Raw genomic sequence first — 12,171 nt, 5'->3', positions numbered from 1 at the left:
TAAAAAAAAAAAAAAGTCATTTGTAAGTTGTAAAATAGATCAAATCCTGCCTTGAAGCATGTATCTAAAGTTTAATGAACAGACATCGATGGACAGTACAGGAAAACAATTATGGCAGGGCTGACATTCTAACATCAGAGCTTTTGAAAACAACGTTTCAAGCCCTGACCAGATTTGATTGGCCTGTGAGTACAGGCGGATATACTGGGACTTTATCCCCCACCCCCACACATTTTAGACTTTTCTTCACACACATAAGTACAGACTTCAACCTTGCTCAAATACCAGAACGTGCTGACACAAGCTGGGGGCAGAACTGCAGAGACGGTCCACACCCTGGTTCCTCCAGTGTTCTTAAAATCCAGGACACAGTGCGACCCAGATATGCAAGTCTGGGTGTGATGACTCAGCCCCTCCATACAAGAAACACATCCTTGGCAACCTGGCTGTGATGTTTCAAGGTGAAAGAAGTGATTGCCTAAGGAGAAGACATCCAGGCTACCACATGTACAGGCTGGCTCTGCCCAGGATGGGTAGAGTTTTGCTTTGCTTGAAACTAGAACCAGAATTTAAAATAAGACAACTTTGTGATATCCTAAGAGTACATCTATTTATTCCCAAGAATCCAGGTGCTGTGTTTTCTGTACATACAAGCCCTGCCCATATGTACCAATCTGGAGTCCTCCCCATTAACACACAATTGCTTGAGCTCCTAAGGTATTGTGAGGTAAGATGAATTATCCAATTCAGGAATAAGCTTATGTATAAAACCATTGCATGTGTAAGCAGAGGACTCACAAGATAGCCCGTGTGACCACAGGTTCTCAAGGGAGATGTGATTGTGTCTACGCCAGAAACCATCATCACTTGTGTTCTGTAATTTTTGGGTTTTTGTTGTTGGTTTCTGCTTCAAGAAAAGAAACTGTTGAAGCCACAGGAAACAACAACAACAAAAAACCTAGTAGGTCCACTCTCTGACCCAAGGTGATATCTAAGTGTCTTTCTTCTCTCAGAGAGGCCCAGGGACTCGGGTGATGGATACTCACGAGAATTTTATGAAACATAAGTACATTGGAGTTTCTGTCTTCACTTCAAATACTTTATGACTTGGGGTTGTAGACCAAGCCTCACTTTCTTCAGTCCCCTTCTCTTTTATACTGTCATCTGCTCCTATCCCAGAGTCCACCCTCTGCCCATCTCTATGACAGCTGTGAGTAGAGATGATCCACAGTCTTAAGGCTCTCCTGTTAGCTGTAGAGACTCGCAAGGCATTTCTGCATTAGGCGTTTGAAGTGCCATAGGAACGATGACGTCAGAAAGGAATGTAGTAAGTATGGAGAAGGTTTAAGGGCCTAATAACCTACGCAAAATTCTTTCCGGCACAGTCTCTAACTTGCAGTTGGGGAATGACACCCTTTGGCTTTCATTTCTTCTTTATAAATTCAAAGCTTAGAATAAATAATAAGGAAAACTGGTTTTCTATTTATGGGCAACATTTCAGTTTGGGGAAATGTCATGTATATGCTCCCAAATCTGATGGGCATTTTCACAACACAGGAACCAACTCTTATGGATTCTATCACTGGGATAACAATACCCTTCTCTAGCATTGCTATAGAAAGTTCAGTCAATATACAGAAAAAGAAGAATAAATATGACGTTTGTCACCTCTCAAACTCTTGCTTCTACCATTCTCCTGATGAGACTTACCAGAAACATGTCTCTGAAGCACATGCAGAAGGCCCTTGGCTTGGTTGCAATTTCATTTTCATCGCCTAGTCAGTAACGTTGCTGGCACTCCGCATTCACCTGAAAGCCCTTCCTCGTTTCTTCCTCAGACCAAAAGCTCATGCAACAGAGCTGCGCTGACCGTGTGTTTTGCAGAGTCAGCAGAATAGTCTACTAGCTTTAATTCCAAGTCTACACTAAGAAGGCCAATTTTCTCTTTTCTCCAGCTCACACACACTCACACACACTCTCAGAAGAGCAATAGGCACACATGGAAATAAAGTAAAGAATACGTTCTTAAATTCAAGGTGGCTTGTTTATAGCTCTTCTTATAAGTGTGGTAACTCAGGGTTATGTCTACCCAGGAGCCTAAATTTCCCTGGCACAAGTCTGGGGGCCTTTAGTTTGAGGACATAGCAAAAAACAAAACAAAACAAAACAACAACAAAAAAAAAACAACTTACCTTACAATTCACATGTTCATGGATGGCATATGAATCTACACACTAAAAATTTTATATTTTAATCTTCATTGCAATCATCTTACACCATTTTGGTGATGTTTCTGTTGTTTTATATTCTGTTTACCTGACTTCCTAGGGAAAGGAAGTATTCACGTATAAAATTCACTACTTGCTATGAGTTGCAATTATGTAGGGCTTTTCTTTTTCTTTCTTTTTTATTCTTGGAATCTTATTTTCTACAATTTTTCTTATGTTAGCCTGTTTATCAAATGATTACAATAATATATGGGAATGATCCTTTGTGTCCCAAGTTTGTATTTGTAGCATAAGTTGGATAGGTTGTAACAACACAAGCAGCAATAACATGTTATTAAATCTCAGAGGAGCATCATTTGTGGTAAATTTCCCTTTGTCTAGTCCTCTATAACTGTCAGTGGAGAAGTAATCTGAAAGACATAACGTTAAGATCTTAGTACTTTGTATTATATAACAGTAAAAATGACAGGGTAGAAATGAACAAGCCTACTTATGGTCATTCATTACTAACCTGGAGTTTTAATTCAGAAGACATTTATTCTGTTCTAATTACAGTGATTAAAAAGATTTTCTAAGAGTATGCAACCATGTGGAGAGGAAAAATAGTATAATTTATATTAATGAAATATTAATTAAGACAGCCTTTAAAACGTTTTTACCTAAAGCTTTAATGGATCTTATAATCAACAAATACTGCTAGGAAGGCTTGATATCCATATGAAAATGAATGAACTGGACTCCTATTTTACTCCATGCACAACCCTTAAGTTAAAATGGATTACAGACCTTGATGTGTGAGCAATATTTTCTTACTAGGAAGCATAGGTATAAATCTCCACAGCCTTAGGTTACACAATGGTTTTCAGATGGAGCCCATGAGCATAAGCACTGAAAGAAAAAAATTACACAGTTGCTTTTCAACGATGCTTTTTTTCTTCAGTGGACACTGTCACAGCGGCGAAGGGCAGTTCTCAGGATGAATTATCTGTAAGTCATGTGTCTGGAAAGGAAGTTGTCTGCAGAATATACAAAGAACTCATAGGGCTGGGCATGGTGGCTCACTCTGACCCCAGCACTTAAAAGGTCAATCTCTATGAGTTTGAGGCCAGCCTGGTCTACATGGTGAGTTCCAGGATAGGCAGAACTGCATAGTGAGATCCTGTCTTCAAAACAGAAGAACTCATAGAACACAGTAATAAAGAAGACAGTCCAATTTTTAAACAAGCAAAGGATTTGGCAGCAAACTTCTGCAGAGAAGATACCCAAATGCCTGTGAGCTAGCAAGCTCATAAAGAAGGTACAAATGTCATTAGTCACTAGGGGAAATGCAACTTAAAGCCAAAGTGAAACAGCCCTTCATCCATTAGGATGGCCATTTAAAAAACAGGAAATGCCAAGTCACAGCAAAGACGTGGAGAAAAAGGACGTCCCTGTATACTGTAGCTGGTAATACAAAATGGCGCAGCCCTTTAAAAACAATTTGACGGTTCTTTTAAAAAGGCAAACATGTTACTGTAAAAGTGAAGGCTCCATTCTTGTTGCATGTAGCGGTAAAAGTGAGAAATGTCCCCCAGCATTCATTTGGTCCAATGTTGGTTGTGCTATTTGAGAAGGCTTTGGAGGTGTGGCCTTAGTGGATGAAGTATGTCACTGGGCGCAGGGATTGTGACTAGTTAGCCTTCCTTACCATCCAGTGTGCTCTCTCTGCTTTGTGGTCCCCCAAAAAAGGGGTGCCCTCTCAGTTTCTTGCTCCTGCCTCTTGCTGCCATGCTGCCCAACATGACTGACACTCATCCCTCTGGAACCAGAAGCTGAAGTAAACTCTCTCTTCCTTACGTTGCCTTCTATTATGATGATTTATCATGGCAACAGAAAGGCGGCTAATCCACTGGGCCTTCTCATAGCTACATCTAAGAGCAATGGAAACATGCTATAAAAATTCCAATATGGACGCTGCCCAAAGTGTACACAAACTGACAAATTAACAAAATGTAGCGCACACATACATTTCCATAATATTTGACCATAAAAGGAAAAAGGGAAAGTGTATTGATATATACGTACATATATACTTAGATGGTCTCTGAAAACATGTTGAGGAAAGAACCTAAACACAAAAGGCTGGTGTCATATAATATATATTGACATTTTTTCTGGAGTAACAGAAATGTTTTAAGAATTAGTGGTGGTGATTGCAAAATTGCAAGTGGAAGAAAATCATGCGTTGTTCGCTTTAAAATGGAGAATTAGATGCCACATACGGTAAGTATTCAAACTCCCCGTACTTCAAGGGAAAATACAGCGATTGGGAAGGGCTACAGACTTTATTAAGAAGAGGGCAATGCAGGGTGTTGATCGACTCCGTGGTTCTCAAACCATGGTCAACAGCTCTGCCTTACTCAGAAGCAAGTTTAGAGACATGCATTTTAGGTTACACCTAGCCTCTGAGTCAGAGTCCCCAGGGCTGGGCTCTGTCTGTTTTAGCAAGCGTCCAGGTGACTCCGAGGCTCACTCAGCTTTGAGAGTCAATGGGTTGGTTACAATTTCTAAAACAGAATTGCCCCCCCCGCCCCCCCCCCCTCCCGACTCACTAGATGTACAGCCTTTGGCAAATTTCTGGACCTTTCTAGTCTTAAATTATTCAACTGGAAAACAGTTCCCTGCAGGGTTATTGTGAGGGTCATCAGAGATTTGAACATAGGGCTTGGGCTTGAAAAGGACCAGTCATTTAAAGAGTAGTAAATACAGTCAGCAGTTACACATGGGTGGAAGCTGATGTGAGGCGCCATCCTCTAGGACAGCAGAAAATGAGTCACATTCACGCTTGCATTTTCCTGTAGTCACACTTTTTACAAAGTTAAAAGCAGAACAAATTTTAATGTATTTCATTCAACCCAATCTATCGAAAATTCCGTTCCCACACATAATCAATGAAAAGTTTTGAGCTATTTTATACTCTACCTTTTCATACTAAGTCTTTAATCAGTCAAAATCTACTACAATTTTGGGTGTGTCTCCATTTGGAATTACCAAATGTCAGTGGCTCATTACTCTTCCTCATGTAGCCGTGCCTACCCAATGGAACAGAATGAGCTCGATTCAAACCCGTTGCTGTCTCCAAGTTCTTCAATATTCAGAGGTACAGGCGACACCTGAGAAAGTTGTCAGGTGGTGGCCTGCCGTGAGTGCTGTTTCCTGACCATGTTAACATGTGATATCGGGTTGCTCTAAAGCCAGAACTGACTCAGCTCCTCAGTTATGTATTGCTTGACAAGAACAGCCAGCGATCTAGCAGAAAAGAAGGTTAGTGAAGTCACGTGTTACATTCCAGACTGTCACGTGTTGCTCACGGTTATTGCTGCAGAGTCTAATGTATCCTGTCTGAAACACTCAAACCTCTTTTTTCAATTAATTAAAGAGAACCAACAGTGAGTTTTCTAACTTATTTAACAGCTGTCTTTAAAACGTCTGAAAAATCTAACAGGTCTTTAACTAGTACGTCTCACAACCAAATTGACTTTGCTTTCTAAGCTGATTTTTAAGCCCCCAGCTACTTTTAAATGTTGGTCAAACCCTTAGTTTATGAAGATCATGAACCTATAATAGAATTGCTGATATTTTGGAGTTTTATTACAATAAACACATATTCTGTGTATAAACATTAAGGATTATAAGTAAATTTAGGTATTTCTTATTGCTACCCTAAAAATAAAAAAGAAGCAGATATCCAGAGTTCTAATACTTGAGATTATGCAAACATTGTCAACAGCAGGGACTATAGGGCATGATGATGTGCTAGGGACCCATGATGCTATGTTGTGCTGACATTATTAAATATCATGCCTGGACCACTCTGACCAGCCACACAGGAGCACCAGGTGAGTGGTGGTGAGCAGCTTCCAGAAAGGCTGACATCTCATGGCTCATGAATTATGAATTGGTTTTGTTACTAAGCTTTTCATATTCTCAAGGCAAATGCTGTGGGCAATTGACTGAGAGCAAGTGATGAGGCCCTTGTCACAGCCTAGAAGGCATATCTGACTTCATATCTCAGCGTCTCTCTCCCCCAGGCCTCCTTCTTCTCTTCAGACAGAGAGATTTACAGATTCTCCTCTTCTTGGAATGATCTTGCCTTAAAATGGCCTTGGTTAGCTCTGCTTTTCCTTCTAGTCCTGCTGAAGCTCTCTCCTTATCCATGAGTTCTGCTCTCTATTGTTAAATACTCCAACTCCAAATCTTCCTTTTGCTTATCCTGCCCCATGTTTAGCATTGCTGCCTCAGAATTGAAGATATCAGATGGTATTGATACTTCACCGTTCCTTACACGAAAATGTAAACTCCAAAGGCTGGATCTCTTGTCTGTTCTATTTATTCACACTCGCAGTCCTGGAAAAGTGACTGTGGGCGCTCAATAAACCCGTGCACGGTGAATGAACAAATTAATTCATGCATAAAGCAGGCTCTAAATCTTCGTTTCTTCTCTCCGTCACTGGTTACTCTGCTACAGCATTTTAATCAGGTAGGTTTTGCAAGTATTTCACACTCTTCCAACCTGCTCCCTGGGCTTGCTTAGTTAAAGATTCTGACTTTTGGAATTTGTTCTTCTGGGCAAACTGCCGGGCTTAAATTTGTCATTTTTAGTGGATGATGCAAGGTTTGGAGATTTATTTATTTATTTATTTAATTTTTATTTTTAGGGGCGTGTTTCAATTTTGGTTGACTTTATTGTTTTGTCTGAGGTTTTGTTCTTGTGTTGAGTTCTACTTGTCTGGGTTCAACAAGCAATTTAGCAACTTTTCTTCCTAGAGCTATGGAGTAGTAGAAACCAGAGCTGGAAAAGTCCTCCTGGTTGCCCTAGGCTTCCCCCCTTATCCCTAAGTCTTGAGCTTCACAATCTGATCGCCATGGCTTTGTTCAGTGAGGTTTCAAATGTCTTCAGAGTTTCCCTTGAGTGCCCGATCAACAAACCTAATACTCTTGACAATTAAGAAGAATTCCCGGTGTGTTGTCTAAACCTTTCCTTTCTTATTTTCACTTTATTTATCCTTCTTACGGTTCAAGGTAGTGAGCAAGTCCTTTCTCCTTTGGCGCTTTATACCTTTCAAAGAGGTGTAGACTTATATTTCTGTTCTTTTGGCTTCTTAACCAAACCATGCCTGCATTCTCAGCTTAATCTTCCATCTTTCTCTTTGTTTAATTTTGCTTTTGCTTACTGAATTCCACCAGTGTCTTCACCTTGATTTGCTGCCCAGGTAATTTCACCAGTCCCCCACTGGGCAAATGAACACACCGCTGCTCCTAAGGCCTGAAACCGCTGCCATCTACCTATCTAGTATGCATTGGTTACTGCGTGCAGTTTACTGCATAGATGACCTGGAGGGCTTTTATTTTATCCACTAGAATATGAAAAAGTTTTGTGCAATGTTGTTCACTTTACTTTAATGTTTTGATGGTCATTGTGTAGACCCCTCACGCATGCCTGTGCGTCTTTTTTTCTGTAGCTGCAAAAAGAGAGAATAGAATCTGCTTCAGCCTCCTTCACTGCAGTCTTGTGAGGAAAAAAAACCCCATGTGATTCAGAGGCAAAAAGCACCTCCCTCCCCAGCTTCCAGAGGTACACACAATGAATTATTCTCGGTAGTGTAAAGTTCAAACAACACTCCTTGTTTTCTGCTTATAGTGATTTGTGTTAAATCAGAGCATGTTTATTTGTAGTCAAGGGTAAAATTTAAAACTTTTCAAAGGCCATGGACCTATCTTTAGAAAACACTGAATCTCTACAACAGATGAATGTATTGTCAAGCTGCTTTAAGGGTTTCTAAATGTTCATAACAACTTGTGTGGCAGTCTCAGACAGGAACATCTTGGAAAGCCCCATAGGAACTCATTTCACTCCTTCTGTTTAGATTGACATGCCTTTGAAGAGAAATCTTTTGCTTCTGAAGAGTGGCATTAGTCCTGCATTTCCACTGTGGTCTACTTCAATTCAAGGTCATCTTAAAAAACAGAACACTCAGGGGATGTATGTATTGACCCCAACAATAAACTACTGTGGCTCATGAAAACTAGAACAAATGAAAAGCTGAACAAACAATTGATAATTTCTCCCCAAATCTCTGGCTACCTGTTCCTCATTTATTTGTGAGGCAATTCATAACTTAACTTATAGGACGAATTCAGAGTGTAAATACTCAAAAGCTATTAATCATAGCGGTACATATTCATGAGATATTATGTAATTCAATATCAACATACTTTTAAGAGGGCTAAAAATTACAACAATTGTGTGGAATATCCACCTAACCTAGTTACAAAATAATCTTTTCAATGCAGATGCCCTAGTAACTTCACTTCTCAAACTGTCTGAAGTCCAATAATCAAATACCAGGACCAGGCCAGAGCAGCAAGAAACCCACCAATCCTGAAAAAGCAGAAACAGCAAATCCCATGGCCCAGTGCTTCATCACACCCACCTGGTACCATGTCTGGATATGAGCTTATATGCCAGCAACGACTGGGATAGTTATTCTAGAAACCCACACCCACCTGGTACCATGTCTTGTTATGAGCTTATATGCCAGCATTGACTGGGATCGTTATTCCAGAAACTGGCTATGGCTGCAAGACTCCATGAGCTTGTAGTCTGTATCTTTTTACAGTTTGAGTAAAATAAGTTTTTCGTCTTTTTAGTGGACTTTAATTATTTGGAGAGTGAGTTGAATAAACATATAGTGAAATATCATTTTTCCAGGCAATCAAATAAAGTTTATGGGAAAACATGAAATGTGGGGGGAAATTAAATATAGTAAACTGAAAAAAATGTAATACATAAGTCACACATTGGATTTTTATGATTCACAAATCTAGTCCAAGAAAAAGAAAAATTGAAATTCAAAGACTTAAAAGCTTGTTTTTGAAAACAGTAAAAATAAGTTCCAGGTGGTGTGGGAACAGGGATAGAGTAGCAACTCACAGCCAAGGTACAACGGGGGACCTGGGTCAATAATTGAAGGATGATGGGTGAGGTTGTAGGCAGAGGGAAACTTTAGATACAGAACGTTTCACATTGCTTACCTAAGGAATTTCTACAAAAGTAATAAACTGGATATGCACATATCACTAGCAGATAAAATGTATAGAAACAGCGCGTCACATAAAGTTTTCCTTCGGATGATTTTTTCCAAAGTAACACATGACTAGTGTGGCTTAGCCATTGATGAATTCAATAAAGGGGACAGATCATTAGCTCCTAAAGCTAATTATTTTGTTTTTGTAAAAACCCTCCAATATGCCAGATGGTTCATTAAATTTTTTTATTATTTAAAATGATTTATAAAGCTAAATGCTCAAATTTTTTTTGAGATGTAAAATTTGAGTGTTAAGAACTGTTAACAAACAGAATTTACAGTTCAGTTAACAGCCACTGCATGTGAAAAGAGTTCTTAAAACGCTTCTCTTTAGAGCCAATCTGGTTCCCATGGAAACCAATGTGCGATCCTGGAAAACAAGGGAAGTTCTAAAATAATCACCATTATAAATACCCATTATATAAATGTAAATATAGGCAATTGAAATGATTTAGATGATTTTGAAATTGCATATCATTTCCCAAACCATAATGATTCCTTCAGAGTGGTTCTTGTCTGTCATATAAATACAGCATTTACAAAATTTTTAAAATTCTTATGATTTGCTTGTGAGACCATAATCGCCTTTTCAAACAAGTCTTGGGCATGCAAATATCGATCTTTGAGCATGGATTTTGGTGCAAGATGGGTCTTCAGGGAAGTGCTTTTACTTCACGATAGATTTACTTCTCATTATTAACTTTTGAATTTATATATATTTTCTTTATTCATTGCTAATTACAATAAGATCATATATTTTAAATTATAATATTTTTCTATTTTATCTATCCAGACGTCTCATTTTGCTAGGATAAAAAGATCCCCCCCAAAAAAATGATGTTTGCATTGGAATTAAAATTATTTTCAAGGCCCAGAATGAATGATTTGGATATAAAATACTCATGACATCATCAAATCTGTGAATCTGTGAGTTGAACCACACACACACACACACACACACACAAGTTAGGCCTTCTACTGTCTAATTTGTAACACGGAGGAGAAATTCCAAGAGTGAAACACAACCATCTCTAGTCCAGGTGCTGAAAAAAACATAGATTATAGGACAGTCTCATGGCATTGTTAACAGGACCAGTTTAAGACTCAGATATTGTCTTTACTGTGATTTAATCTACACCTTTACTCTATGAGTGTGTTCATGTGAGCAGCCACATTAGTTCAGTCCTTGTTAGAATGCAGAGTCTCAGGCCATCCACAGACTGAATGTGGAATCTGAACCTTAACAGGAGCATTGGGGATTTCAATGTATATTGTAGTTTCAAAGCATCGTCAGCCCACAATTTCTTCTCCAGAAACAGTTAGAAACATTATTCTAGAGCAGCGGTTCTCAACCTACAGGATGGGACCCCTTTGGGGATCAATCTTTTCACAGTGGTTGCCTGAGACTATCAGAAATCACCGATATTTGCAATGTGATTCATAAAAGCAGTAAAATTACATGAAGTAGCAATGAACATAATTTCACAGTTGGGGGTCACCACAACATGAAGAATGGTATGAAAAGGACTCAGTGTTACAGAGGAACCGATGGAGATGGACAGAACCCCTAGGGTGTGAACTCCACTAGGGTATGAACTCTACTCGGGTATGAACTCTACTCGGGTATGAACTCCACTAGGGTGTGAACTCCACTAGGGTGTGAACTCCACTAGGGTGTGAACTCTACAAGGGAAGCGATCCTTTCTTCAAATAACATTTGCAGTGCATGGGTCAGAGTAGAATCTATAAACAATTTTAAACAATTAATTTTCAAAAGGGATGTACATGCAAGTTTATGTTTTTAAAAGAAAATATTTTTAAATTTTATTTTTCATTGCCCCCACAAAACTATTAAATAAACACACACACACACACACACACACACACACACAAATCCAAATGAATTTAACATAAATGCAAGACCTGCCACATGAGCCTCCTAGAAAGAAACACAGAAGAACTGCATGCCATTGGTCTACTTGATGGTTTCTGGGTTATGACTCTGGGTTATAAGTATAAACAACAAAAGCTAAAACAGACAAGCAGTGCTCAAAACTCAAAAGTTCCTAAATTTCCGCAAAGTTAAGAAACTAACCAACACAATGAAAAGACAGCCTAGGAAACTGGAGAAAATATTTTCTAGCCAAATATCTGATGAGGTTAATATTCAACAGAAAGAAACTTCTAAAATTAAATAGTAAAACCCAGAATAGCCTAATTAAAATATAGGCAAATGTATTAGTCAGGGTTCTCTAGAGTTACAGAACGTATGGCCTGAATCTCTCCATCTCTGTCTCTTTCTCTCTGCTTCACTGTCTCTGTCTCTCTCTCCAAATATATATAGGATTTATTGGAATTACTTACAGGCTACAGTTCAGCTAATCCAACAATGGTTAACTGTGAATGAAAAGTCTAAGTAAGAATCTAGTAGTTGCTCAGTCCTGTTGTGTAATATTGCTTTAACTTTGTAAAGGTATGTTGCATTTGTTTAAGTATACAAAGTTGTATTATATTTGTTTCACCTTGTCTGCCTAAGGTACCTGATTGGTCTAACAAAAAGCTGAACGGCCAATAGAGGGATAAGTGGGGCTGGTCGGCAGAGAGAATAAGTAGTAAGAAAAATCTAGGCTTGAGAGGAGTGAGAGAGAGGAACTAGGAAGAAACAGAGGAAGCCCAGATAAAGAGCAGAAGGAGGGAGAACATGAGCAAGGAAGTCAGGACAGCGAGGGGTGCATCCACACACAGAGATGGTGAGACTGATCTAATGGGAGCTTACCAAGGCCAGCTGGACTGGGACTGATGGAGCTTGTGATCAA

The sequence above is a fragment of the Microtus oregoni genome, unplaced genomic scaffold, assembly GCF_018167655.1.
Source record: "Microtus oregoni isolate MIOR12 unplaced genomic scaffold, Mior012 000026F_ref0000081, whole genome shotgun sequence".
Lineage (NCBI taxonomy): Eukaryota > Metazoa > Chordata > Mammalia > Rodentia > Cricetidae > Microtus > Microtus oregoni.
Note: the sequence above shows the minus strand (reverse complement) of the source record.